Raw genomic sequence first — 26,895 nt, forward strand, 5'->3', positions numbered from 1 at the left:
GGCGGCAGAAGTCCTGGACCTCAACATGCCTATGCTGGAAGAGAAAACAAATGTCCTGACGGAGGTCCTGCATTCATGGGGATAAATCACAACCTATGGCATTTATTGGCCCACAGAGCAATATAGAGGGTCCCAGTATCGGAGATCAGGACAGGTTGCAACCCCCTTTATTTTCTGGTGCTGAAAAAGGGTAGTGGGCTTTGTCCTATCCTAGATCTTCCCCATCTGGACTTCTTCCTTCAAAATGCTCACCCTGACCTAAGTCCTGTCTGCTCTAGATCCAGCAGAGGGTATGGTAGCACTGGACTTACAGGACACATACTTCCACATCACCGTCCTGCAGTCACACAGGTGCTACCTGCGGTTTCAGGTAGGCCACAATCACTTCCAGTTCTCTGTGCTCCCCTGTGGCCTTATTAGTCAGTGCACCTCGGGTGTTCGCAAAGGTGATGGTGGTGGTTGCAGCTCATCTGTGGAGGTTGGGAATATTGGTCTTTGCATACCTAGACAACTCGCTACAGAAAGCAGGCTCACCCCAAACAGTCAACATTGTTGAGTTTCTCCATCAATGTGCCAAAGTCACACCTGACTCCTTCACAACAGCTCCCCTTCATTTGAGCCATCCTAAACACTGTGTTTTTCTGAGCCATTCCTCCACATTAATAAGCCCATGAAATGTGGGCTATGATCCTGATGTTTCAGCCTTTTACCTGGTTTTCAGTGAGAGTGGCTCTGAGACTTCTGGGCCTCTTGGTCTCTTGCATCCTGCTTGTGGACCACAAAAGGTGGCATATGCAGGCTCTGTGGTGGGATTGAAAGTCTCAGTGGGCTCATCATCAACACACCTCACCTCTCAGACTCCATCCAGGTGTTGAAGGAGACTGTGAAAGACCTGTAGTGGTGGCTGCTTTACTGCAGTCTGACTGGCCACAGACCCCTCTCCTCATCCCACCCAGAGCTAACAGTAGTGACAGGATTCATAGCTGCTGGGTTGGAGAGGTCATCTGGGAGAGGTGGAGACCAGGGGAGTCTAGTCTCTGACAGATGGTCACCTCCACTTCAACTTGCTGAAGTTGTGAGAGATTCATTTGACAATTAAAGTGTCCCTCCTGACCATCAAAGGGGAACAGGTGCAGGTACTCAGGAACAACATGACTGCCATATAATATTTCAACAAGCAGGGTGGCATAAGGTTATGAGTTCTGTGTCAAGAGGCTTTGCACCTCTACAAGTAAATGAATGCCCAGGCCATTTCCCTCATTCACCAGCACCAGTGCAGATGTCTACATCCAATGTTGGCTTGAGATCACGAATGGCAGTTACTCTCAGAGTCAAACAATGGGGAGACCCCTGGCTCATTCTATTCACCACCAAAGAGACCTCACAGTGCCAAAACATTTGTGCATTGAAGTTTCCAAGGAAGTCCTCTTTCTGAGATGTCTTTACCCAACATTGGGTGTTGGGACTCCTATATGCCTTTCCACCCCTCCCTCTCCTATCCAGAGTACTCAAAAAGATCAAGACAGTCCTGGTCCAAGTCATCCTAATGGTCGTGGACTGGGAGCGGAGAGAGTGGTACCTGGAAACTCTGGCCATAAATATGTCTTTCAATGCAGCTGCCCCTTCAGGAGAACCTTTTGTTGTAGGAGCAGGGCAGAGTCTTTCACTTTTTCCTGCACAATCAATCTACACCTCCATGCATGGAGATTGACCGGTGACAGGTGATGGCTTTCAACCTTCCTCCCAAAGTGGTTGGCGTCATCTTAGCAGCCAGGCATCCATCAATAAAAACAATTTATGCAGGACACTACGAGAAGTTTTTGTCTGGTGCTCTTCTCAAAACATACAACCGCTGATGCACAGTTATTGGATGTTCTCCAGTTCTCTTTGTCATTGTCCCAACAAGACCTTGCAGTGACAACAGTTAAAGGTTATCTCGCTTTTCTTCTGGCCTTTTTAATTTTACCTGACCAGCCACCCTTCTTCATGTCGCCTGTTATGATGCATGTTGAAGGAGTTGGTCCATAGGTTCCCTCCAACTCTATTTGTCATTCTACACCTCCATGCATGGAGATTGACCGGTGACAGGTGATGGCTTTCAACCTTCCTCCCAAAGTGGTTGGCGTCATCTTAGCAGCCAGGCATCCATCAATAAAAACAATTTATGCAGGACACTACGAGAAGTTTTTGTCTGGTGCTCTTCTCAAAACATACAACCGCTGATGGACAGTTATTGGATGTTCTCTAGTTCTCTTTGTCATTGTCCCAACAAGACCTTGCAGTGACAACAGTTAAAGGTTATCTCGCTTTTCTTCTGGCCTTTTTAATTTTACCTGACCAGCCACCCTTCTTCACGTCGCCTGTTATGATGCATGTTGAAGGGGTTGGTCCATAGGTTCCCTCCAACTCTATTTGTCATTCTGCAGTGAGACCGTAATTTGGTACTCACTTACTTGTGCACTCCCTTTGAACCCATGCACAGTTGTACTCTTTGTCTTCTTAATATCAAGATAGCATTCCTCATTGCCATAGCATTAGCCAGGCGAGTGAATGAACTTCAGGCATTATCCATGGTCCCTTCAGTAACATTTTTCCTTCCGGATAAATTAGTCCTCCAGACAAAAGTTGCATTCCTGCCCAAAGTACTCATACTCTTCCACATAAGGCAATCCATTGCCTTGTTGACTTTTTATTCACTGCCTCGTTACCCCAAGGAGAAAGAACGGCTTCATCTCCTTGACTCTAAATCCACATTTAGCTTCTGTGTAGACAGAACCAGGGACTATTGACTGGACGTCCAGCTTTTTGTTGGTTTCTTTGGGACTAAGAAAGACAAATTAGTGTAAAAAAGGCCCATCTCAAAATGGATTGTGCTATGCATCAAGATCTGCGCATTCTGCTACAGTGAAGGCTGCTACCACTCCTGTTGCGAACTGTGTGCCAGTCATGGACATCTGGCAGGCAGCTAAGTGGGCGTCCCAACACACGTTCATAAAGCATTACTGCTTGAATAGCCAGCTCTGGCAGATCTGCCATGCAGGATTTCCTGGGCTGATCCATTCTACAGACCCACCACAAGAGGAGGTGTACTGCTTTTGAATCTCTTCACAAGGAAAGGATTCTTTGCCTACAAGTCTCTATAAGTTACTTATCTTCTGTGACGCCTTTTCTGATAGAGACTAAGGGCCTCATATAGAACTCTGCAGACGGGTTACTTTGTCACAAAGGTGATGGATATTCTGTCCACCGAAATCTAAATCCCATTATATTCTATGGGATCTAGATTACTACGAATGGGATATCTGCCACTGTTGTGACAGAGTAAACCATCGGCCGAATTCTAAATCAGGCCTTCTGTCTAAGTGCAAATTCCTCACCATCCAGCTCTCCTCCCCATTCTGAGGAATGGACTCACATAATGTTTTAAAAGTATGCCAAATCTAAAAGATCTGCACACTGCACTATTTGATAACTATGGCTCCACGCCTGACGGCGCACAGAGTTAATAAATAACCTGATGTCAGTAAGTGGAGGTGGTGCATATATAGTAGCCCTGACTTCACATACGAGTCCGGACAGAGCTGATGCGGAACCGCACAGCGCCACCTACCAACGTTTGAGAGATTGGCTTTAAAATTTCCTGATCCAGTCTGGGGCCTGGGGAAATCCACAAGGTGGGGAATCTGCAGTTAGATTTAGGGCCTGATTACGACCTTGGAGGATGGGATACTTCATCACAAACGTGACGGATATCCCGCCCGCCATTTTACAAGTTCTCTAGGATATAATGGAACTTGTAATACGGCGGACGGGATACCCGTCATGTTTGTGATGAAGTATTCCATCTGCCAAGGTCGTAATCAGGCCCATAGTCTCTAACAGAGAAGGCGATACCATAGGTAAGTAACCTGTTCATTTCACCCCTCCAGAGTTTTGTCTGCTCTTTGGCCAACAGCATGTATCTGGCTCCCTCTTACTCTTCCTAGAGGAAACACACTAGTTGCAAGTGCTCTGGCACTCAAGTCAAGTCCACAGAATACCACAGCAGTGGCTGGCTGCCACCTGGAGTCAGTGCAGGTGTGCAGGCTCTGGCATAGTTGCAGGTCTCCTGCTGGTCGCAAGCCCACTTCTGTGCTTTGGGTGAGTTGCGGTGGTGGGCTACGGGGTCAAGGAGCACTGGGGTGCATGAAGCACTCATCTTTTGGCAGAACAACACCGTCTTGGCTTTTGTTGCTGGGCTAGCTGACCAGCTTCTCGATGTTGCAGCAGCATAGTACGCTCAGGCACAACTTCACAATGTCGCAGTCCACTCAGGCACAACTTCACAAAGTCACAGTGCGCAGTTCAGTTGGGCATAAATTCCCGAAGTCACAGTGCACAGTTCACTTGGGCACGATGTCATAAGGTTGCTGCTTTTCCAGATGTTCATCGGGGAGACTGTGCTGTGGTTCTTGGAGCTTGCAAATCACTCTCCTGTGTCTTCCTATGTAGACAGGCCCTCCAGTTCTGAGGCCAGCTGTTTCTGGCTTGCCCTGAACAGTCACACCTCCTGTAAGATTGGCATATTCCAAAATCAAGGTCAGGGTTCCTCAACTCTGGGAAGTTTAATGTCAGGCAGGCAACAGCTCTGGTTGCCCACAGTCATCTGAGTACTCTGCAGAGTACTCCCCTCCTACGTCAGAGAAATTGTAACAAGGGGTTCAGTGGCTCCCACTTTTAGACATTCATAGCACATGGGGGATATGGATGACTGGATCCTATTCACAAACTGCATTTTATAGTATGTTTAGTAGTACCAAAACTGTGCTACTAACATGCTACAAAATGCTATTTACAGCCTACATGCAGTTGTTATGCCTTCTCCTATCCTATCCTTTTCTGTGCAGAGATCGCCACCCCATCTGAAGAGTTTCCACACGTTTGAGTAGCAAATGTGGGAGTGACAGAGGAGACTGGCTGGAAAATGGAGACTACTTACTGCAAAATGGGAGTGGTTAAGGGAGGATTAAGCAGGGGTTTCCGGAGGGGTGTGCAGCCACCCACAAAAGAGTATGCCCATGCCTATTCACAAACTGCACTTCTAAAGCTACTACAGCCAAAAAGGAACTCAAAACAATTATAAATGTACTCCAGCTCCGAGCTGGAGTACGCCTAACAGCACACATGGCCAACCACTGGTAATGCAACAGCCTCTCATGGAAAATAATGGGGGTGAGGAATTACAAGAATAAAAACTTATAGGAAATAATGTTAAATTGAATTCAATTAAAGTTTTTAAACTAGCTAAACATATAAATACATTTAATTTAGGGTTAAAAAATAAAAATAATATTAATTTTTTTTTCATGAACATATTTTAATAAGTTTTTTAATTCAAAGATTAATGTAACACATTAAAGTTTATTAAAATATAACTACATAATTAAGTCATTTTATATATCACTTTTAACAATTGATCATATTAATAACAAATATGTTTTTTTTACTTCAGGTGGGATTTTTTATGTAATTTAAACTTCAGAAAAATAATTTGTATTAACATGTTCAAAATTATAACATTTTAAATGAAAAGTAAGTTATTAATGCTGTAATATTCGGCCACGGTGGGGGTCAGAAAGGTACTCATTAAGGAACTACAAGACTTAGAGATAAAGCTTTGCAACGCAGAAAATGCAAATGATAACAGCGAACCTGCATTGGCAACACTACATCTGCTTAGGGCTTCCCATAAGGAGACAGAAAATAGACTGTGTAAGCATGATTACAGACACTATAGGACCAGACAACACGCCGAATGTGATAGATCTGGTAGATTGTTAGCTTGGCTAACTCGGCAACCATCACAACCAACACCCATTGGCGCAATACGCCTAAATCCTGACACAATCGTTAATACCCAAGCAGGTATAAATGATGCCTTCTCCACATATTATCGGAGCCTATATACGCCCCCTTCACCACCTCCAGAGCAACATATTATTAACACACTAAGCCTGGTCCCCCAAAATCAACTTATCCTTGATAATACCGCCACTCTAGATGGCCCCGTTACTATTGAAGAGGTGCGCCTTGCATTATCACAAATAGCATGCAATAAAACACCTGGCTCAGACGGTTTACCAATAGAATACTATAAGTCCCATGCTTCCCTATTATTACATCCACTAATAGAAGTATTTAACGAAGCACACCATAAATTGCAATTGCCGGACTCAATGTGCGAAGCACTGATAGTTGTCCTCCCAAAACCAGGCCGCGACCCTCTAGATGTTAAATCATACAGGCCGCTCTCCTTGCTGAACACAGACTGCAAACTATTAGGTAAAATTCTCGCAAATCGCCTCCTCCCTTATTTACCGACTCTGATACACCATGATCAATCAGGCTTTATCCCTGGCAGAAGTACTTTTCTGAACATTAGAAGACTGCTACACATAATACATAGTAATACAAACTCGGTAGCAGTCGCCTTATCCTTAGATATAGAAAAAGCATTTGACACACTTAATTGGAACTATTTGCTACACACTCTTAAAGCGTTCGGCTTTGGTGTCGGTTTCATTAACTGGATTAGGACGCTCTACTCTAGGCCCATTGCCCGAGTTAAAAATGGACAAGGTATTTCTGAAGCATTCCCAATAGGCAGAGGCACCAGACAGGGCTGTCCTTTATCTCCATTGCTGTTCGCTATTGCTATGGAGCCACTAGCGATCAAACTGCGGAGCCACGCACACATATGGGGTATACCGGAGGCTAACACTCACCACGTCGTTTCTATGTACGCAGACGACACTTTAATATACCTGCGAGACCATTCAGCCCACATGGCTGAGGCCCTGCAGTTGCTGGACTCCTTTGCTGTCGCATCCGGGCTATATGTCAACTGGTCCAAATCAAGCATATTCCCCATTTCTCCGTCCCTGGTAGCTCACCATATGTCGCTACCACAATACAAACTGCCCTGGTCACATACAACCTTTAAATACCTGGGCGTGCAAATTTATCACTCTATCATGGATCTAAAAGAAGGAAACATAGATAGAATCCTAGGTTCCGTTCGCGGCTCAATTCCCTTCTGGAGCTCACTCCCCCTATCTCCAATGGGCTGTGTGGCAATAGCCAAAATGCTTATCCTTCCAAGGTTTCTATATTATTTTACAGCTCTCCCGCTGTGTTTACCGCGTTCCTTTTTTAATAAGCTGCAATCAATGCTAACGGACTTACTCTGGGGTAAAGACAGGCGCAGAGTGGCGCTGTCAACAACGCAACATCCGCAGGAGAAGGGTGGATTGGGAATGCCTAATTTCGAAAGATATTACGCAGCCGCCCAATTATCATGGCTGTCTACCTGGCTATGCGACACCCCGACGCCTGAAAGCAGGATGCTACAGACACACATACCATCACAGAGGCTGCTACTCTCGATACTAAATAGTACCCCCCATACGTCCCCAAGACTAATATTACTAGAGGCAGCTCGATTCTGCTGGCGTAGATATGTCCAAACCAAGTCCACATTTTTCCCCTATTCGCCTCTGCTTCCACTACTCCAACTCCCGGACACTCAAAAACTGTCAATACACCACGATACACGCGGATTGAACATGCTCCAACTGGGTGACTTATACTCCTGCTCCGTGCTGCGTACTTTCCCTGAACTGGTAACCGCAGGCACTATGCAAAAGGGGGCCTTCCTAACATTTAACGCTATAAGACTATTGCTTAATAAGATCTGGGGCGTAGTAGACTCGGAACCTCCCGAATCCTCGCTGCTTACTATTATATTAACTATTGGCAACTCAAAGTGTATTATTACCACATTATATAAAGCATTGCTAGAAGGAATATGCACAACATTACCAAATGTAAAGGCGCGCTGGGACGCTGTCCTCCCTACCCCACTATCACAGGAGACTTGGATCACTGCTCTCACAACAATCAAATCAGTGTCCCGTAATCCTCGCCTACGTTACACTCACTTTAATTTCCTTCACCAATCATACTTATCACCAGCTCGCATCCAGAAAATCTACCCCCACACAACTCCAACATGCCCTAGATGCGCTACACCAGCAGCTGATTTCTACCATATGGTTTGGGAATGCCAAACCATAAACCTGGCCTGGCAACGCGTGACGGAGGTTACAGCAGAGATCTCATCCCACACCCTCGTGCCCACCCCTGATTCCTGCTTACTCGGCATAAGGCATCGCACTAAAGCAGACAAACACACGCACAGGTTTATCGACCTGGCTTTCGTGGTGCATAAACGCCTGATAGCAACACATTGGAAAGCTCCGCATGCTCCTTCTTACGCGTCATGGCTACGAGAGTTATGCAGCCACTCTCAGGCTGAAGCCCAGACACTTTGCTCGCTACAACATAGAGGTCTTAATCTAGCTGGCCTGGAGACATGGGACACATTTGTGGTTGCAATGGAGGCCAGAGATGACATGTATCCCCCATGAACAGATATCGTCCCATTGCATTCCACAGCCTGAGCTGACGCTGTTGAAGCAAGGGCCGCACAGCAGCAACCTTGGTTTGTTCTTAAATACATTCATCACTACTATTCTTCTTCTCCTGCGGTAGATATTTCTAATCTGCGCCTAATGACTTCTCACACGCTCATATAAGCCTGTAATACACAATCACAACAAGTTAAATAGTCCTGCCCCTGAACCTGTCAACACCACGAACATCCTTAACACTCCTGAAGTGAGTACCACATCAGTAACGGACATCGTTAGCATCCGGTCAATCCCCGTAAGCTGCAATCAGCCCTCATAACAGCTTGTATGTTAAATACCACTGCATTCTCCTTTTACAACGCCCTTAACTCTCTCACATTATTAAGTTAAGTTGTTAAAGTTTTCCCTTTTGTTATCTCCGCTCTCTACCAATCCCCCTTTCCCCCCCTTTCTCTTTGACCCTCTTGAAGTGGCAATGCTGTGGAAAACAAAATTATATAATTGTGTAAATGTAATGCAAAACAACATACAGCTACTGTATTGATGTGTGCAGTTTGTGTTTAATAAACAGATTTAAAAAAAATAAAAAAAATAATGCTGTAATATGTTTTATATTGCAAATATATAAACGAATTTAACATTATTATTTTACATTTTGCTATACTGTCAGACGTGATGATGAAGTTGGAATGTACTGACATTTGGCCGACTTCATACCACACAACCCATAATATTCATGCCATTCATTGACACATAATACCTTTAGTACATTAGACTGGATCCTAGTATCACTGAACTTTAGCCCCCTGATACAGGGGCTCTCTGATCATTCCCTGTTAAGATAAGAAGGGGACGGGAGATGAAGACGAACATCTGAGTGGCAATTGAACCCTGAGGCCCATAGTGATGCTGTGTTTAGATCTAAAATAAGGGGAAGCTTGGAAGGTTACTTAGAACATGAATGGGGATCTGCGAATACATGGTCCACAGAATGGGAGCCCTTGAAGGCTGTACTGTGAGGTGAATGCAAATAATTTGCAATGTAATCTCGCATAGCAGGAAGCTAGATTAGCGCAGCTCCAAGCACACAACACCTTTAACACCTCACGAATACTAGCTATACTAGCCCTAAACTGAGCTATAAGGAATACGTGGAATACATTGAATAAACACACTATTGGAGATTATAGGCAAAAGCTCCATAAGGAGGAAGACAAATCAGGCAAACTGTTGGCCTTATTATTGAAAAGAGAGAGTCCCTAACTTTGCTCATACTAGCCCTAAATAGACCAGATGGCTCAAAATCAGTGGCACAGTCTAGCATTAATACCATTTTATCAGATTATTTAGTGTGCTTTACAAAAACGCGCACCCCCTAGGAACATCCTGCAGCTTAAGACATACCTAAGGAGTGTTGAGCTCCTGACTCCAGAAGATAGAGAGAGACTAGAGTTACACATTGCTAAGGAGGAGGTAGTCGTTGTAGTCCAGTGACTGCTGTCCAGGAAGGCAGCTGGAGAGGATGGGTTCCTCTTGAACTTTTATCAAGAATATGGTAATGTTGAATTGGACAAGTTGTTAGAAGTATACTTAGAAGTGAAACGGTAGATGGACTGCTGGACATGATAAGGGGTCCGTGTAAAATCGAAAATTAAATAGAGACTCCAAGATATCGGTGTGTAGTGCAGGTAACGAGTTTATTCAGTTTCAGAGGTACCATCCACCACGTCCAACTGCCAGCCTCTTCTGACACCACCCTCACATTCCATGATGACATGTGCATGTTCTAATCTAGCACAAAGGTTCTTCACTTAGCTAGTGCCATCATACCTATTGATGAATACTACACACCTCCCTCCTTTATTAAAACAAATAAATAAACAAATACAAAAAATATAAAATAAAAATAAAAAACATTTATCATTACAACACATAAGTACACTAATTCTAAAACATATTTACAAAAAAAGAAAAGTCTATCAATGGTAGTATCTACTTAGCATATTCCTTTAAATATTTTGGAGTTACAATTTTTCTACAAGATTTTCTGAAATAAGATTATCCAGTCTATCATTAAGTTCTCTCCAAAACATGCTATGCTTGAGTACTGCCACCCGATTGAGATTCCAAATTTTAGAATCTTCCGTCCTGACTTCACTGTTGAACAGCTTGGCTACTCCTACAGGTTTTGACCTACCTATTCCTCTCCCTTTCTTCACGGGTTTCCGAATGAGTACCCAATCTCCTACCTTGACCTTTGTTTCCTGTACAGACTTCCTGGCATCAAAATGTCTCTTTCAGGCTTCTATTTTTTTTTGCTCCCTCATTCTCCAAAGATCGTCTGACACTATCAGGCCTGTTCTCAATTCCATATCATTCACCCATGTGGGCGCTACTAGGGTATTAGGATGTCTCTCTCTAAACAATTCAAATGGTATTTTCCCAGTAATGGAATGAGGTGAGACCCTATATGCATAAACCCTTTTCATCACCTCTTTCTTCCAACTTAGATCAGTGTCTTTGGCCATAGCTATAGTTTCTTTTAGCACCCTATTAAAGCGCTCTACCATACCATTGGTTTCCGGATGGTAAAGCGCACATTTCTTGTGTCGTATGTAACAACCTGTTAAAAATTGTTCAATTTCTTTAGAAAACAATTGTACCCCATTGTCAGTGAGGATAACCTTGGGAATACCCTCTCTCCCAAAAACTTCTTTCGGAAAACTAATTAAATGTTTTGTTTCAATGCTTCTAGTAAACATGATCTCTGGCCACCTTGAATATACATACATCAATCAGCACTAAGAGATATGTATCACAACCTTCTTCATGGATCGGCCCTAGTATGTTGAGGGCAACTTCTTCCCAAGGCTGCGTAGGACGATCTCTAATCTTCATTGGTTGGACCCTAGGTTTAATAGTTTTCTCACTCATCACACATTGCATGCACTCCCTTATTGTTCTTTCTACTTGACAGTCCATACCTGGCCACCAGTAAGTCAATCGCAATCTTTCTTTGGTTTTAGACATCCCTTGATGACCAGAATGTGCAAGGGAAATACGTTCCTGTCTTAATGTAGTGGGAGGAACTAACCTCATACCCCTAAACAACAAATCACACCTTCCTGGCAGCTCCCCTCTAACACACCAGTACTTTTGGGTTTCCAGACTTACCTTATTCCTACTCTTCCAACCCCCCTTTATTAGGGACAGCACTTCTACCATCGTACTGTCCGACTCACATTCTTTCCGCCATCTTACCTCTGTCACAGCACTGTCATCAAACACACTGGTGGTCATTACAACCCTGGCGGACGGTGTTAAAGCGGCGGTAAGACCGCCAACAGGCCGGCGGTAAAAATTTTGGAATTACGACCGTGGCGGAAACCGCCAACAAAGACAGGCACTTTAACACTCCGACCGCCACGGCGGTACAAACAAACAGCGTGGCGGTCACCGCCAACAGACAGGCAGAGGACAATGTACCGCCCACACTATTATGACAGGCCAATCCGCCACCTTTTCCGGGGCGGATTCAACGCAGATAAAAACATGGCAGAAACAGGCATTTCGAAGGAAAAACGCTCACCTCTACACACTCCACGAGGAAGGAGGACACCATGGAGCCGGAACTTCATATTCTCCCTGCGCTAGTCTTCCTGCTCCTGTACCAGGAGCACCAACGCTGGTGGCGAAGACCACGGTGAGTACTGCACCTACGACATAGGGGAGGGGGGAGGCAAAAAACAGGGACACTCACACGCAACACCCCAACCCCCACCCCCACCCTCACCCACTACAACACACACACCAATGCATATCTATACATTACAGTAACACCCCCAACCCCCCCCCCCCCCGGAAGAATGCAAAGACAAAAGGAAATGAGTGTAACCATTGTAATATATCAAAAATCAGTAAGCAAAAAAAAAAAAAAATATATATATATATATATATATATATATATATATATATATATATATATATATATATATATATATATATATATATATATATATATACACTATTAACAAAATATACACCACGATTAGTAGTCCAGGTATTGCACCATTCATAGTCCATGGACCACTGGGCCCAAAATGCATGGGCGAGGCCCACACAAGATACCCGAACATGACGGAAAGAACACTGCTAGGGCATCAGGTAGAAATACAACAGGCACCTCAGGGGGAAGGGAAGGGGGGGCACCTCAGCCGGATGAGTGCACGACGCCAGATCCACGAGGGGGCTCCATGCCCATTGATGTTTCCTGGGGAGTGCAAAGCCACAGTCTCACAAGTCTCAACAGTGGGTGGTTTGCCCACTGTACCATCCTGGGGAGTGCAAAGCCACAGTCTCACAAGTCTCAACAGTGGGTGGTTTGCCCACTGTACCATCCTGGGGAGTGCAAAGCCACAGTCTCTCAAGTCTCTACAGGGGGTGGGTTGCCCACTGTACCATCTTGGGGAGTGCAAAGCCACAGTCTCACAAGTCTCAACAGTGGGTGGTTTGCCCACTGTACCATCCTGGGGAGTGCAAAGCCACAGTCTCTCAAGTCTCTACAGTGGGTGGGTTGCCCACTGTACCATCCTGGGGAGTGCAAAGCCACAGTCTCTCAAGTCTCTACAGTGGGTGGGTTGCCCGCTGTACCATCCTGGGGAGTGCAAAGCCACAGTCTCACAAGTCTCAACAGTGGGTGGTTTGCCCATTGTACCATCCTGGGGAGTGCAAAGCCACAGTCTCTCAAGTCTCTACAGTGGGTGGTTTGCCCGCTGTACCATCCTGGGGAGTGCAAAGCCACAGTCTCATATGTCTCAACAGTGGGTGGTTTGCCCACTGTACCATCCTGGGGAGTGCAAAGCCACAGTCTCACAAGTCTCTACAGTGGGTGGTTTGCCCACTGTACCATCCTGGGGAGTGCAAAGCCACAATCTCTCAAGTCTCTACAGTGGGTCTCAAGTCTCAACAGTGGGTGGTTTGTACCATCCTGGGGAGTGCAAAGCCACAGTCTCTCAAGTCTCTACAGTGGGTGGATTGCCCACTGTTCCATCCTGGGGAGTGCAAAGCCACAGTCTCTCAAGTCTCTACAGTGGGTGGATTGCCCACTGCTGCATCCTGGGGAGTGCAAAGCCACAGTCTCTCAAGTGGATGCATGTCTCCACTGGTTCTGGAGGCGGACTGGTGCCCAGAGTGCTTCATCCTGTGCAGGACAGAGGTAGTGGATGCATGTCTCCACTGGTCCAGGAGGGGGACTGGTGCCCAGAGTGCTTCATCCTGTGCAGGACAGAGGTAGTGGATGCATGTCTCCATTGGTTCTGGAGGGGGACTGGTGCCCAGAGTGCTTCATCCTGTGCAGGACAGAGGTAGTGGATGCATGTCTCCACTGGTTCTGGAGGGGGACTGGTGTCCAGAGTGCATCACTCACCCCGTGACGGTCCCGGTTGCATCACTGCCCCTGCCGCTCATGGGCTAGCGGTGCTTGAGTTGGCGGTCCTTGCCCTGTTCAACGGTGCTTGAGTTGGCGGTCCTTGCCCTGTTCAGCGGTGCTTGCCTTGGTGGTCTTTGCCCTGTTCAGCGATGCTTGTCCTGTTCAGCGGTGCTTGCCTTGGCGGTCTTTGCCCTGTTCAGGGGTGCTTGAGTTGGCTGTCCTTGCCCTGTTCAGCGGTGCTTGCCTTGGCGGCCTTTGCCCTGTTCAGCGGTGCTTGCCCTGTTCAGCGGTGCTTGAGTTGGCGGTTCTTGCCCTGTTCAGCGGTGCTTGCCTTGGCGGTCTTTGCCCTGTTCAGCGGTGCTTGCCCTGTTCAGCGGTGCTTGAGTTGGTGGTCCGTGCCCTCTTCAGCGGTGCTTGAGTTGGCTGTCCTTGCCCTGTTCAGCGGTGCTTGAGTTGGCGGTCCTTGCCCTGTTCAGCGGTGCTTGCCCTGTTCAGCGGTGCTTGCCTTAGCGGTCTTGCCCTGTTCAGCGGTCCTTGCCCTGTTCAGCGGTGCTTGCCCTGTTCAGCGGTGCTTGAGTTGGCAATCCTTGCCCTGTTCAGCGGTGCTTGCCCTGTTCAGCGGTGCTTGCCTTGGCGGTCTTTGCCCTGTTCAACGGTGCTTGCCCTGTTCAGCGGTGCTTGAGTTGGCGGTCCTTGCCCTGTTCAGCGGTGCTTGACTTGCCGGTCCATCATTGCCCAGCTGGGCTGTGGCTGGCGGTCCTTCATTGGTCAGATGGGCTGTGGCTGGCGGGGCCCTCCTGGGCAGCGATGATGGGGCTGGCGGTGGCCTCCTGGCCAGCGGGGATGATGGCAGTCTTCTCCGCCGTGCTGCTCCTCACAGACTTTGCAGGTTTCTTCTGCCCCTTCCCCACCTTGGGAGGAGTCACAGCTGAGTCCACACTCCCCCCGGGACCCCTGTGAGCGGCTTTCGTGGCTGGAGTCTTCCCCCTCTCCCGCCGGGCACTGGGCAACTTCTGGTGCTTCACGGGGGGACTGGCTGTGCTGTGGCTCCGTGACACACTGGCTGTCCTGGTGGCTGGTGCACTTCACATACCTGTGACAACAGGCACCACTGGTCCCGGAGATTTTGTGGCTGAGGTGCTAGTACGGGACCTATGAGTTGGACGGGGGTGGTGGGAAATAGGTTAAGGGTGGACAGGAAAAGTTGTTTGGAGACACTGGGACGGGTAGCTGGAAGGGGTTTGGGAGTGGAGGAAGAGGTGGTGGTTGTAGGAGGTGTAAGTTTTGTGGCTTTGGGTGCAGGTGCATGCGCTGGAGGCTGTTGTGAGGTGGATGTATGTTGGGTGGGTGTGTGCCTGCGTTTGTGTATCTTCGGAGGGGCGTCACAAACACACTGGGAAAGGACACAGGGGACGTGTGAATGGTAGTGGGGGTGGTGAGTGCACGTGAGCGGGGTGTGGTGGTGGGTGTGCTGATGCGGGACGTAGTGGCTGTAGTGGTAGTGCATGCAGGTGTGAGTGTAGACGAGACTGGGAGGGAGGAGGGAGACAAGGAGGAGGGGGACACAGTGGAGGCAGTGGATGTTGTTGTGTCTGTATGTGTGTGATGCTTGAGTGAGTGCCTGTGGGATGTCTGGTGCTTATGTTTGCCTGAGCTTCCCTTGTGTGGTGAGGTGTGTGCAGGCTGGTCTGATGGTGTGCTTGGGAAAGGCAGAGGTACAGGGGATTGGGTCTGGGTGGAGGAAGTTGGAGGGGGAAGGCTAGAGACATGGACAATGGCTGCCATCAGTGGTGAGGCCAGAGTTTGAAAGGTTTGATGAAGGAAAGCCTGACCAGAATGAATGCCATCCAGGAATGCATTGGTTTGTTGCAACTCCCTTTCTACACCCTGGATGGCATTCAAAATGGTAGACTGCCCAACAGTGAGTGACCTGAGGAGGTCAATGGCCTCCTCACTGAGGGCAGCAGAGGTGACAGGGGCAGGGGCTGAGGTGCCTGGGGCGAAGGTGATGCCCACCCTCCTGGGTGAGCGGGCACTGGGCGAAGGCTGAGGGGCTGCTGGGAGGGCGGTGCTGGTAGTGGGGGTGGCGGCTGTACCTGTAGAAGTGGGGGGCACAGATGTTGCCGCCACCACAAGGGAGCTCCAATCGGAGGACGAGTCCGTGTCGCTGGTTTCAGCTCCTGTCACCGCCGTGGTGCTCCCCTCGCCCTCCATCTCACTGGTGTATTCAGAGTCCGTAGTGTGGGCCTCCATGGCCATGTGGGATGCAGCTCCCTCGTGCTCCGGTGCCACTGCTCCTCCGCCTGATGATGCTAATGCACACAGGAACAGGGAGACTGCAAAAAAAAGGGGGGGGGCAGAAGAAAGACAGGTTGAGTGCATGGCTTACCGCTACCGTTGGCGGACAAGACAGACACAGCAGGCCCCTGCACTACATCGCGCGGTTGGGCTCTACAGTGCAGTTCCTGGGAAATGGCCTACAATGCTATGGACGACATCTGCACACATAGATGACACAGGTGCATGAATAGCTGTACTTCACACTCTACAGAGGTGGGGTGGGGGGCCACAGGGCCATGCCTTACGAAGGGGCCTAGCCTACAGAACTCTCCCTGGCCTAGGGAAACTCACAGCCCTCCTCCCTCACCCAGACCCCTCCACTGCGTGCAAAGTCAGCTGAATGAGAGTGTACTCACCCCCTTGTGTCTGCTGTGATGCCCTCAAGTGCCCATCCAACTCAGGGTAGGCCACCGCCAGGATCCTGAACATCAGGGGGGGTCATGGTTCGACGGGCACCCCTCCCACGTTGGGAGGCCATCCCCAGCTGAGCCTCTGCCGTCTTCTTGCTCCAGCGACGAATGTCCTCCCATCTCTTCTGGCAATGGGTGCTCCGTCTGTGGTGGACCCCCAGGGTCCGGACGTCCTTGGCGATGGCACGCCAAATATCCTTCTGGTAGGCGCTGACCTACATGAAATGTACAGGGGAAGAAGAGAAGTCATTACCAACTGCAACATCAAAGTGAGTGGCCCCCATCCCTACCCTTGCCATGTGGCACATGCACCCAACGTCTTTCATGCACTCAGAACTCTGCCCCCTTCCTTCTTACAACCAGCCCTCTCCACACAGGCATAGCCCATACAACATGCTCCCTGTGTACTTACCTGTTGGTCTGGAGGACCGTAGAGTAGCGTGTACTGGGGGAGGACCCCATCCATGAGTTTCTCCAACTCCTCCGATGTGAAGGCAGGGGCCCTTTCTCCAGACACTTGAGCCATTGTCTCTTGCAGACCGAGGTCACAGCAGCACTTGCAGTGTAGGTCCTCTCCTGTCGAAGATCAGGTATCGAGTGATTCAACAGCTAGAAAATGGCGGTCACGTCCGCGGCAGTCACGTCCGTGGCGGTGCGTACCATCATCGCCGGCGTACATCGTCATTGGCTCCTGGGACCCATAGGGTCCAATGTTAACCAATGCAGCATTGCGCCGCGGTCTTCGACCGCCTACCGCAACGGTGTACAACGCCAGCGCAGTTACCTCACATCCCATTGTCCCGCTTTAGAGGTCAGGCAGCCGCCATTTCAGGGGCCCACATGGCCTAGTTACCAACTGCGTCACACATACCTAGGCCTACTCTCAACAAACATACAGGCCAGATTTTGTGTATGAATCGTGTTATGTGTAGACTGTGGGTACATACCTCTGAGTTGTTTGACTCTGTGCTCGCTGTTGTCCTTCATAGGCACCGTCCACTGGGACATGTGAGGAGATGGCGGAATCCTCCGGTGTACCGACCGCTGGTGGACCTGTCGACAATGGAGGAAAGAAATTTGATTATCACCTACAGGTTTGACCGTGCCACAATCCAGGAACTGTGTACCAGACCTGATGTCAGCAATCCGCCATCCCACAGGAATCCCCCCTCAAGTGCAGGTGCTATCAGTGCTCCATTTCCTTGCAAGTGGGTCTTTTCAAACAACTGTGGCCATGGCATCAGGGATGTCCCAGCCTATGTTTTCCAACATATTGTCCAGAGTGTTGTCTGCCCTTCTGAAACACATGCAGAGCAACATCGTTTTCCCTCAGGTGGAGGACTTTCCTACAGTGAAAGGTGACTTCTATGCCCTTGGACATATCCCCAACATCATAGGTGCCATTGATGGAACCCATGTGGCTTTGGTCCCCCCCCACAGGAGTGAACAGGTGTACAGGAACCGGAAGAGTTATCATTCCATGAATTTACTGATGGTATGTTTGGCCAACCAGTACATCTCCCATGTGAATGCCATGTTCCCTGGCTCAGTGCATGACGCCTACATCATGCGGAATAGCAGCATCCCTTATGTGATGGGTCAACTCCAGAGGCACAGTTTGTGGCTATTAGGTGACTCTGGTTACCCCAACCTGTCATGGCTATTGACCCCAGTGAGGAATCCCAGGACCAGGGCAGAGGAATGCTACAGTGAGGCCCATGGGCGGACTAGGAGGGTGATCGAACGCACCTTCGGCCTCCTGAAGGCCAGGTTTAGGTGCCTCCATATGACAGGTGGATCCCTATTCTACTCACCTAAGAAGGTGTGCCAGATCATCGTGGCCTGCTGTATGCTTCATAACTTGGCTTTGCGACAACAGGTGCCTTTTCTGCAGGAGGATGGTCCAGATGGCGGTGTTGTGGCAGCTGTGGAGCCTGTGGACAGTGATGAGGAGGAAGCAGAGGAAGAAGACATTGACAACAGGGACTCAGTCATCCAGCAATATTTCCAGTGAAACACAGGTGAGAATACATTCCTGCCTACTACAAGTATTTTTACACTTCTACCTCTATCCTGTCTGTCGATTTCACCCAGTGTATGGTCACTGAGTTGTCACTTTCCCTTACGGTTTCACAGGTGTGGGTCCCACTGTGTGTCATCTGCTTTGATTCCTCATGGACTAGAGCTGTGTGACATAGGTATGTTGACATTACTATTTCCTGAAAATTGTGTCACTGTAATTGCAAATACACTATTTCGAAATCACAGACAGACTCCAGATCTTTTGATGCTTTAGGTGTGTTTATTTACATATAAAATATTGGAGGGGGAAGTCAAATGGTGAGGGGTGATGGCGGAGGAGTGTCCATGGCAGAGTCCAGTCTATTAGTCTCACAGGTGCATTGCCCATATGGGCATAGGAAGTGGAGCTGGGGCAGTTTCAATATGGACAGGGTGACAAAGTGGGACAGTGGCCTGACAATCAGGGTGGTCTCATTTATTGGCGGGGGTCTTGGCATCGTGCTCTGTCTTGTTCCTGGATCTCAGGGACCGTTTGCGGGGTGGTTCTCCGTCGGCAGGGGGTGGGGTGCTGGTGTGGTGGTCCTGTGGCGGTGCCTCCTGTCCACTAGCGCCGGCGGAGGTGGTGGGCAGTTCATCATCCATGCTAGTGCCAGGGGGCCCTTGTAGTGCCACAGTGTCCCTCCTGGTGTTGAGTATTTCCTTCAGCACCCCTACGATGGTGCCCAGGGCGGAGCTGATGGTTCTGAGTTCCTCCCTGAACCCCAAATACTGTTCCTCCTGCAGCCGCTGGGTCTCCTGAAACTTGGCCAGGACCGTTGCCATCGTCTCCTGGGAGTGGTGGTATGCTCCCATGATGGAGGAGAGGACCTCGTGGAGAGTGGGTTCCCTTGGCCTGTCCGCCCCCTGTCGCACAGCAGCCCTCCCAGTTCCCCTGTGTTCCTGGGCCTCCGTCCCCTGGACCGTGTGCCCACTACCACTGCCCCCAGGTCCCTGTTGTTGTTGGGGTGGTGGGTTATCCTAGGTTCCCTGTAGTGGTGGACACACAGCTGATTGACGTGTCCTGGGGACGGAGGTATGGGCCCGCTGGGTGGGTGCTGTGCTGGTGTTACCAGACGGGGGAAGGTCTGTGGTGGCCTGTGCCAGTGTGAGGGGAACCGACTGTCCTGAGGTCCACGATGGTCCGGGATGGTCATCTAGATCCAGGTGGACAGAGCTGCTGTCATCACTGTGGGCCTCTTCTGTGGGTGGAGTGAAGATGTCTGGACCCTCCTGTCTGGTGACGTTGGGTAGTGGTCCTGCAGGGGTGAAAAGGCATGACTATTGCATCTGTGTGTGTCATGGTGTGCAATGGGTGGGTGACCGTGTACCCCAGTGCTGGCATTCCTGTGTGGGGGCTTGTGTGATGATGGTTTAGGGGGGTGTATGGGTATGTGCAGTGGGCATGCTTTAGTGATGGGTGTCCATGCGTTGTTGTTGCATGCAGGGCTTGGTGTTGGGATGTGTGGTTTGTGATATTGGTACATTTGTGAGGAGTTGGAGTGATAGGGGTGGGGGCGAGGGTGGGGGTATGTGATAGCATGCAGTTAGGGTGGGGGATGTAATAGTTAAGATTTGACTTACCAGAGTCCATTCCTCCACCGACTCCTGCGAGGCCCTCAGGATGCAGAATCGCCAAGACCTGCTCCTCCCATGTTGTTAGTTGTGGGTGAGGAGGTGGGGGTCCGCCGCCAGTCCGCTGAACCGCCTGGTGGTGTCTTGAGACCACGGAACGCACCTTCCCCCGTAGGTCGTTCCACCTCTTCCTGATGTCGTCCCGATTTCTTGGGTGTTGTCCCACTGCGTTGACCCTGTCGACTATTCTTCGCCATAGCTCCATCTTCCTTGCAATTGAGGTGTGCTGCACCTTGGATCCAAATAGCTGTGGCTCTACCCGGACGATTTCCTCCACCATGACCCTGAGCTCCTCCTCCAAAAACCTGGGGTGTCTTTCCGTGCCATGGGGTGGTGTAGGTGATGTGTGGGGTGGTGTGTGTGGTGATAAGTGTGGTGATATGTAGTGGTGTGTGGTGTTTTGTGTGTGGAAGTTGTGTGGGTGATGGTGTTGTGTGCCTGTGGCTGCTAGTTTGTGGATGGTGGTGTCTCTCTCTGGCCTTCTCTCTGTAAATGTGGTCGTAAGGGTTTGTGGGTGATGTGGGTGTGTGTTTTATATTGCAATGGGTGTGTGGGAGTGGTGTGTGTATGTATATCAGGTGTGTGTATTTCGAATTGTCCAATGTGGCGGTGTTTTTTATGTGTGTGTGTATTTTGAGCGCAGCGGTGTGTACCGCCAATGGAATACTGCGGTTGAAAGACCGCCGCATGGATTTGTGTGTCGTGATAGTGTGGGCGTATTTCTGTTGCCGTGACGGTGTCGATTTTGTTTTCGCCAGTTTATCACTGACCTTTGGTGTGGCGGACTTGTGTGGGTGTCTGAATTTTATCGGATTCCGAGATGTGGGTCATAATAGCTGTGGCGGAATTCCGCGGCCGTGGCGGTGTGTTGGCGGTCTTCTGCACGGCGGTAAGCGGCTTTTACCGCCAATGTTGTAATGACCCCCACTGTCTTCAATTTCACACACCATTTCTTCATCTTGACTCACATCACTTTCTTCTCTCATCTGGTCTCCTACTCCTATCTGCACCAACCTTGACAAGGTGTCAACTACCCTGTTTTGTGCTCCAGGTATGTATTTGACTTCAAAGTCAAAACCTTGTAGCGATACCAGCCATTTTGTGATTCTACTCGATATCGCATCAACACTTTTGTTTTTTTTATAAATCTCACAAAGTGGCTTATGGTCCGTCCTTACTTCAAATTTGCTTCCCCACAACAATTTTTTTTGCTTCTTAATGGCCCAATGTACTGCGAGAGCTTCTCTCTGAATAACTGAGTAATTCAACCCGGCATCTCTCAGGGCTTGAGACAAAAACAAAACAACCTGCCCTGAATTATGTTCACTTTGTTGCAATACAGCACCCAAACCTTTTTGCGCTGGCATCCATAATTAAAACTGATCTAAGATTAGGGTTAAAAGTCTTCAATTGGGAGCCTTATCTAATCTCTCCTTTCTCTCCTTAAATTCCCTCTCGCACTCCACACTCCACACAAACTCCACACCCTTCCATAACAGTATCCTCATATTCACACAAATCTATGGAAAACCTCTCACATATTTTCCATAATATTCCGCCATCCCAATGAATTTCATCAGCTCTTCCGTATTGGATGGTGACTCTAATTTCCTGGTTGCATCCACTAAATCTCTCTTGGGAGCAATGCCCTCTCCAGTGATCGTGTGACCTAAATACTCTATAAAATCTCTTTTAAACTTACACTTCTCTATTTTAATAGTTATGCCATATTCTCCAAGTCTCTCCAATACTTTCAGTACCCTTTCTTCATGCTCAAGATAGTTTTTCCCAAATACCAAAACATCATCTTGATATATTCTTATACCTTTAATACCCTTCTGTAGGAAGTTGGCTCTGTATATACTATCTCAAAGTAAGAGGTAGTGTGCACAGAGTCCAAGGGTTCCCCTTAGAGGTAAGATAGTGGCACAATTAGATAATTCCAATGCTCTATTTTGTGGTAGTGTGGTCGAGCAGTAGGCTAGTGTTAAGCATTTGTTGTACACACACAGGCAATAAATGAGGAACACACACTCAAAGACTTAACTCCAGGCCAATAATATAGTGAAAAATATATTTTCTTAATTTATTTTTAGAACCACAAGTTCAAGATTTGAAGTAGATACATAAAATGCAAGGTACTCCACACAGGTAAGTTAGGAACTTTGAATTAGAGTAATAGCATATACAGTTTTAGTAAAAACTGCACTAAGCTATTTTAAAAGTGGACACAGTGCAAAAATCAATAGTTCCTGAGGGAGGTAAGTAATGGTTAGTTTGTCAGGTAAGTAAGACACTTACAAGTCTAAGTTCCTGGGCATAGCAGCCCACCCTTGGGGGTTCAAGGCAACCCCAAAGTTACCACACCAGCAGCACATGGAAAACAGGGGTGCTCCGGTTCCAGTCTGCCAGCAGGTAAGTACTGCGTCCTCGGATGGCAGACCAGAGTAGGTTTTGTAGAGGACTGGGGGGAACACAAGTAGGCAGACAAAACACACCCTCAGCGGCACAGGGGCGGCCGGGTGCAGTGTGCAAAGCAGGCGTCGAGTTTTGTATTAGAAACAAAGGAGGGACCTGGGGGTCACTCTAGCGGTGCAGGCAGGGCACAGGGGGGCCTTTCAGGTCAGCCACCAACTAGGCTAGGCAGAGGGTCGCCTGATGGTCACTCCTGCACTGAGGTTCGGTTCCTTCTGGTCCTGGGGACTGCGGGTGCAGTAGTTGGTCCAGGCATCGGGTTCCTTTTTACAGGCAGTTGCGGTCAGGCGGAGCCTCTGGATTCTCTCTGCATGCGTCACTGTGAGGGTCCGGGGGGGCGTCTCAGGCCACTCACGAGGTTGCAGTCGCCTGGGAGTCCTCCCTGTAGTGTTAGTTCTCTGGAGCTCGAGCCGGAGGCGTCAGGTGCAGAGTGTGAAGTCTCACGCTTCCGGCGGGAAGAGTGAGGTCTTTAAAAGTTGCAAGAAAGTTGCAAAGTTGTTGCTGTTGTTGAACAGAGCTGCTGTTCATGGGAGTTTCTTGGTCCTTTGGTTCAGGGCAATCCTCTGAGGCTTCAGAGGTCACTAGTCCCTGTCAGATGCATTGCCGTTGCAGTTTTCTTCGAGTTAGGAGACAGGTCGGTAGGGCTGGGGCCAAAGCAGTTGTTGTCTCCGTCATCTCTGCAGGGATTTCAGGTCAGCAGTCCTTCTTCGTGTTTCAGGTTGCAGGAATCTGATTTCCTGGGTTCTGGGGTGCCCCTCAATACTAAATGTAGGGGTGTGTTTAGGTCTGGGGGACAGTAGCCAATGGCTACTGTCCTGGAGGGTGGCTACACCCTCTTTGTGCCTTTTCCCTGAGGGGAGGGGGGCACATCCCTAATCCTATTGGGGAATCCTCCAATCTCAAGATGGAGGATTTCTAAAGGCAGGGGTCACCTCAGCTCAGGACACCTTAGGGGCTGTCCTGACTGGTGGGTGACTCCTCCTTGTTTTTTTCATTATCTCCTCCAGCCTTGCTGCCAAAAGTGGGGGGAGTGGTCGGAGGAGCGGGCATCTCCACTAGCTAGGATGCCCTGGGGTGCTGTAGCAAAAGGTATGAGCCTTTGAGGCTCAATGCCAGGTGTTACAGTTCCTGCATAGGGGGGTGAGAAGCACCTCCACCCAGTGCAGGCTTTGTTCCTGGCAACAGAGTGACAAAGGCACTTTCCACATGTGGCCAGCAACTCTTCTGGTTGTGGCAGGCTGGCAGAAACTAGTCAGCCTCGCACTAGGAGTCGGACTGATATGCAGGGGGCATCTCTAAGATGCCCTCTGGGTGCATTTTACAATAAATTCCACACTGGCATCAGTGTGCATTTATTGTGCTGAGAAGTTTGATACCAACCTTCCCAGATTTCAGTAAACCTTTATGGAACTGTGGAGTTTGTGTTTGAAACTCCCAGACTATATACTATTTATGTCTACCCTGCACTTACAATGCCTAAGGTTTTGCTTAGACACTGTAGGGGCATAGTGCTCATGCACATATGCCCTCACCCGTGGTATAGTGCACCCTGCCTTAGGGCTGTAAGGCCTGCTAGAGGGGTGACTTACCTATGCCACAGGCAGTGTGAGGTTGGCATGGCACTCTGAGGGGAGTGCCATGTCGACTTAGTCATTTTCTCCCCACCAGCACACACAAGCTGTGAGGCAGTGTGCATGGGCTGAGTGAGGGGTCCCCAGGGTGGCGTAAGACATGCTGCAGTCCTTAGAGACATTCCCTGGCACCAGGGCCCTTGGTACCAGGGGTACCATTTACAAGGGACTTATCTGGCTGCCAGGCCTGTGCCAATTGTGGAAACAAGGGTACAGTTTAGGGAAAGAACACTGGTCCTGGGGCCTGGTTACCAGGGTCCCAGCATACTTTCAACCATAAGTGGCATCAGCAAAAAGGCAAAAAGTCAGAGGGTAACCATGCCAAGGAGGCATTTCCTTACACCTTCAAAACCTTTTCTAATGCCCTTTGGAACACTGAGGTAGCAGATATTATTCCAAATGGTAGCCTGGTGTACCTAAATGTCCCAAAAGGTGTGACAAACGCAGTGAGGTCTTTAGACTCCTCAGTCAGTCTTATCTGATGATATGCTGACGTAAGATCTGTGGTAGAAATATTTTTTGCTCCTTGAAGCAACATCAGCATATCTGAAATGTTTGGTAACGGATATCTACAACTACATTTTTATTTAGTTCTCTCACATCCACACATAAGCGTAGACTCCCATTAGCCTTCCTGGCTGCAACCACTGGTGCCAACCACTCAGTTCCTTCTACTTCCTCAATAATCCCTTCCTTTTTAAGTCGATCCAATTCCAAACTCATTTCTCCACGTAGTGCTATAGGTACACTATGAACTTTACTGCACATAGGCTTTGTCCCATCCTTAAATCGAATGTGATGGATGTAGTGACAAAGACACCCCAATTTACCATGAAAGACCATGGGAGCTTTCAATTTTAGCTTCTCTAGAAAATCATCAACAATTGCAGCTTGTTGCTCGATAGCTGTATCTTGTTCCACGACCGCATTCACAACAACCTGTTCCCTCATTCTTCCAGGTGGATCACTATTTGGATCAAGAATTACACCTAAATCTTTCTGATGAAACCAACTTAGGACACTGTCACCTTTTTTAGACACATAAATCTTTGCATTAGCATACTTATGTTTAAATTAAATTAGTCCCCAAAAGTATCCATGCAACTTAATAGGTTCTCTGCCATAGACGTATGGTGTAATATCTGGTTTGAACAATTTGACTTTATCCTTGAGTTTCTTCAAGTAAAACTCCTTTGAAACGATGGTTATTTTTGCTCCAGAGTCAAATAGAACTTTTGTTCCTTCACCATCTACCATCACTTCGTTGCTAGGGCCCTTCCTTCCCTCTCCTTCTACCTGAAGAACGATTTGTCCACATCCAACATCAACATCATCCTCATCCTTGGAGTCAGAATCATCCTTGACTTCATAAATGCTACCCTTTACACCTTTTGTTCTGCAGACAGTGGTCAAGTGACCTTTCTTTTTACATAAGCTGCATATCACTTTAATAGCTGGGCAACTCCTATCATTAGCCATGTGTCCCTGCTTGCCACAGCGAAAACACTTCCCTTGAAAGGTATCCTTTTTTTCCTTTTTATAATTTAGTCTTCCTGCAGCTTCTCGTTTTCCCATATTATCCTTAATCACTTGCACACTGCCATTTTTACTTTCCTCCTTTTGATGGTTTCAACACATTTGAGAGAGTGTTCAATTTTCTTTGCTATCACTAAGACCTCATCTGATGATGGATCATCCTTTTGCCAAATTTCCTCCCTCACCTTTTCTATGTTACAACCAAGCATGAACTGATCTCTGATTCTCTCCTCTAACAAAGGACCAAATCTACAAGATGAAGCTAATTTCCTCAAAACTGTTGTGTAGTTCTCTACAGTTTCACTTTCTTCCTGGTTTCTCATATCAAAATGGTATCTTTCGAGTATGGTACTAACTTTAGGTATGTTGTGTCTGTACAGTTTTTCTATACATTCTTCATACTCATTCAAATTTTCATCAACTATTTCTGGAAGGTTGTCAAACACCTCTTGTCTTGCTGAACCCAAACAGTGTAACAGTAAGGCAGTTTTCCTCTTCACACTTAAGGATGCACCACATACTTTGGCGTATCTTTCAAAAACCTTCTTCCATTTCAGCCATTTAATAGGAGGTTCTCCTGGTATAGCTAAAAAGAAAGATGGTGAAGTGACATTTTGCATGGTCAAAGAACAAAAAAAAAAAAAAATTGACAAAGAAATATAACGATTATATTCAAATTTGAGTCCATTCAAAACTCTCTCCTTGGTTTAGTTGCCAAGTGACCACAATCATTCACTGCAGTCTAGTTGTTAATTGCTAGTCCTCTTTCCATGTGTACAATGTCCTTCTTCTGTTTCAACAACCTTAGAACTCCTAAGAGGATTTGAAGCAGCTGGACACCTGAAAAGATCTGGAGTAGTTTCACTCTCCACACTTTTATGAGGTATGCTCAAATGTTAAGTTTGTTGCAT

Source organism: Pleurodeles waltl, chromosome 6, assembly GCF_031143425.1.
Source record: "Pleurodeles waltl isolate 20211129_DDA chromosome 6, aPleWal1.hap1.20221129, whole genome shotgun sequence".
Taxonomy (NCBI): Eukaryota; Metazoa; Chordata; class Amphibia; order Caudata; family Salamandridae; genus Pleurodeles; species Pleurodeles waltl.